The sequence below is a fragment of the Sorex araneus genome, chromosome 2 (genome assembly GCF_027595985.1).
Source record: "Sorex araneus isolate mSorAra2 chromosome 2, mSorAra2.pri, whole genome shotgun sequence".
NCBI lineage: Eukaryota > Metazoa > Chordata > Mammalia > Eulipotyphla > Soricidae > Sorex > Sorex araneus.
The window spans coordinates 129,107,833-129,111,488 of NC_073303.1; the positions used below are offsets into that span (position 1 = coordinate 129,107,833).

A 3,656-nucleotide genomic window follows, 5' to 3' on the forward strand; every position below is an offset into this window, starting at 1 on the left:
CTACTCCCTTCTTCTCTTCTTGCCGTCATGCTCATGCTCCTTGGGGCGGCTGCTGTCCAAAGATCTCTCCAAGGCACCGTGCTGTCCAAAGATCTCTCCAAGGCACCGTGCTTTTTGGCTTCTCCCAGAAACTTGTCCAAGCCAAGAGGATCTTCAAACGGAACTGGTCCCTCTCAGCCTTATGGCTATGAGCTGAACCAGCAAACTCCTTATTGGGGACAGATCTGTGGGTCTTTCTTCTGGCTTCAAGGTCATCACCATCCATGTCCTTGTCCGAGATTTCCCTGGGCCTGTAAATGTTGGGGGCCCTATCGTGGCCACCTCTCCATGCTTGGTCGTAAACGTTGTGTATTCCATCTTCTCCTCCTGCAAAACCACTGTCCATCCCCTCAGATTGAAGAGCCTCTGGTCATACTGACCACCATCGGAAGGCTGAGGGTTGGCCACACCAAGGGCAATCACCTCACTGATACCTCGGTTTTCATATCTCTGAAGGTTAGAACTTTTCTCGGGCACTGCCCTGCAAAGACTGCGGTCATGCCCTGTCCTGTGGGTTTCCATCTCTCTCACGTGCTTCTCCATCCTCTTTCTCAACGTGGGTTTGGAGGTCAGCTCTTCTCCCCCTGGTTCTCTGCGCCATTTCTCTAATTGTCTGTTCACGTTTCTCCTTTTCTGTCTGAGCCGTCTTTCTCCCTACCCGAGCACGCATGTCCACAGCTTCATGAGCCTTCCGGTCGGCGATGTGCAGCGCTTCTGCCAGCTTGGCAAAGTTCTCACTGATGCGGACGGTCTGCACTCCCCCTCCAGCGGCAGCCAGGCGTTTGTCTAGGGGATTGTGTACCCCTTCGTGTTCTTCCAGCTGGAGAGACAAGGAGGAATCTTCTACGCTTCTGCTACTTCACAGTCATCTTCTGGCTGGGAGAATGAACGAGGGGCGCGGGGGAGAAGGTGGTCCCCGAGGAATTTTCTTATTAATTTTGAAACTCGAAGGTTCCATGGGATCTTTCTGCATTTCAACCGCCTGAATAACACTGTGTTTGTCTCCAGAGTTGAAAGCCGCCCCCTGACGGGATGGAGTGTATCGGATATACTGAGTGGGAGCCCGCTTGTCAGCAGCTCAGGGAGGCATGGCGGCAGCCAGCTTCTGAGACACAGACCTCTCTTAGGCTCATCTGGTCTTTTTGGTTATCTCTCGAAGGGCTTCTTCATCGGGTCTCTGGAGGTTGGGTCATCTGCATTGGTGACTTCTTTGGGCACCAGGTCACTGAACTTGCTGGAAATGACCTTGTCTTTGGACTATCCTGGTGGAGCAATTGCACCATACTTGATTTTTCCTTCCGCTTCCACCTGAATGGCCAGTGCATTTGACATTTTTCCCTTCTGTCCCATAGCCAGTGGATATTGGGCCATGTGGATCTCTGGAAAAGCACCTCCACCTCCAAAATCCTCTAATAAGCGAGGTGTCCAACCTTTCCTGTACCTGTATGGTGAGGGTTCTCTTCGGGAGGAAACCAGTGAGGTCTGTGGGGACCTGTGGTATCCTGCCTTTTCCTCTGCCTCAAGCTGGTCCTGAGCCTGCTGACCTGGTGCAGGTAAAAAGCTGCTGAGCGCCATCTTCTTGGGCTTCTTGCAGTGCAAGCAACCTCTCCTGGGTCTCTCTTGATTCTCTTGCGTTCTGGAGCTTTCCAAGCCTCCTATTTCTCCTGGTCACTCTCCTCATCGGTGGTGGGTGCGTCCAGGGCAACCAAGCCACTCCGGTTCCCCCTCGGATGCTCCCCAATGAACTGTCTCAGGGGGATGCTCTCAGAGGGATGCTCTTCCAGTTCCTGATGGGGAAGAGCTTTTATGCAAGCCTGAAGGGTGGGTGCCAGACAGGGTATGGCGGGACCTTGCTGGGTCACTAGGTAGGTCTAAGGCGTGTCCAGCTTTTTTTCTGCACCCCGTCTCTGCCTCCAGGGAATAAAAAAAAGGCGACTCCTGCTGTGTGTCCTGGGAGAGCCTTGCACACTCATGTCCTGTTAATCTCTTGCCTCAGGACAGTCCTGAACAATCCCAGACTCCTCTTTGGCTCCCCCTTTCCGCAGGGAGGCGAGTGGGGGAGAGGTGGGTGACCCAGAAGAGACATGAGGGGCCCTCAGCTTTTTCCTGGGCCCTTATTGGCAGAGACCGTATGGCTTGGTGGGGACCCCCTGGTACTCTTCATCCTGCTGTCTCTCTCTGAGCCTCTGTGTGAGCAGGGGTGCCCCTGGGCTCAGCACAGAGACTCTGCCCCTCAGAGGCGGGCCCTCCCCCTGCTCAAGGCAGGAGGGTGAGACCACCTGTTGAAGGGCATTCCCTTCTCCACTTCTATCTAAGTAAGGAATTTTTCATCCAAACTCCGGGGTCCTGAATTGTTCAATCCACAGCCGGTAGGAGAGGGTGTAAGTGATGTTCCTAATGTGGGCTCCTACTCAGGGAACCAGAGTCTTTGCCAGGGTCCTGACTCTGCTCCTCTGAATTCCTTGTGATTCCAGCTGAGATCAGTTTGGTGAAGGCTTGGGGCCAGAATTTGGAGGGTTGTGGAGTCCCCATGGTCTGAGAGTCAAATCAGATGGGTGAGTTCGACTTCTGATGAAATGAAATGGAACCCAATGTTTCTTAATGGGATTATCATTGTTGAAACAAAAGGAGAGGCCTTTCCTCGAATGAGGGGTTTCTCTGTGGCCCATGTTTGTCAGTTATATCCCCAACAGGAGAATTCTTTCCTGAGTCTGTACACTTTCCTTAAAATGCCTTTCAGCTGCACTGTCGGGCTCTCCATGGGGCAAATTTAAAAATTTTAACAAAAATAATGTCAAGGAGAAGAAATCAAGTAGGTGCAATTCTCCTATTTAGTTTCTTAAAAAAAAAATAAAGACACTATACCCCGGTCATAGGTCCAGTAAGGCCAGAATAAAACCTAATGTGTAATAAAAACAGGATCAGTGTACTCTTGTAAAAGAGGCTGAAACTGCTTAAACAACAGTTGAACTCTAGCCTTCGGGGCATTTAGAGAAGCAGCCACAATGCCAGGGAAGAGACCAGCACACAAGCTGAGTCTGAGATGATGTTAGCAGGCCCTGGGACACAGGCGTGTGAAGAAACCAATGCGGTGGCTTACAGCCTTCACTGAAGCTCTTTCCTGGTGCCAGAAGTAACCTGCTTCCTAACCGTACACATGCACAGGAGTATCCTGGTGGCAATGCCTTCTGTCCCTCCCAGACTCAGCACCTGTATGGCTGAGTGGGTGAGTGTTGGGGCCAGACTGAGCTGCCAGGATGAGGCCATGTCAATTGCTCCACACAAGGGCAGGAACATAGGGACCCATGAAAATGGGTGAGATTTCTCATGTTTCCTGACTGGTTTGTATGAGGCTGAACATCTCCTTCTGGCTGCCTTAGTAAATAATTTCCTAAATTATACTGAAATTATCGGTCTTCCGTTTCTCACAAATCCCTGGTTCTACTTAGCCTGTTTGTTGTCAGTCTGCAGATTCTGGCAGAAAATCTCTGTCTCGTGCACCTGACTGTCTTCCCGGGGCCACGGGCTCCAGGTTCCCTCCCACCTCGAGCCGAGCTCCCTCGGTCAAAGACCTCCGGAGCCTTAGCCACAGCCATGCTCAAGGCCCCACTCCACAC

At 51.9% G+C, this 3,656-nt stretch overlaps 1 pseudogene; it reads right to left on the minus strand.

Moving 5' to 3' along the window:
* Positions 1-1,614, minus strand: LOC101543071 (SNW domain-containing protein 1-like; annotated as a pseudogene).
* Between the last annotated feature and the right edge of the window lie 2,042 nt (positions 1,615-3,656).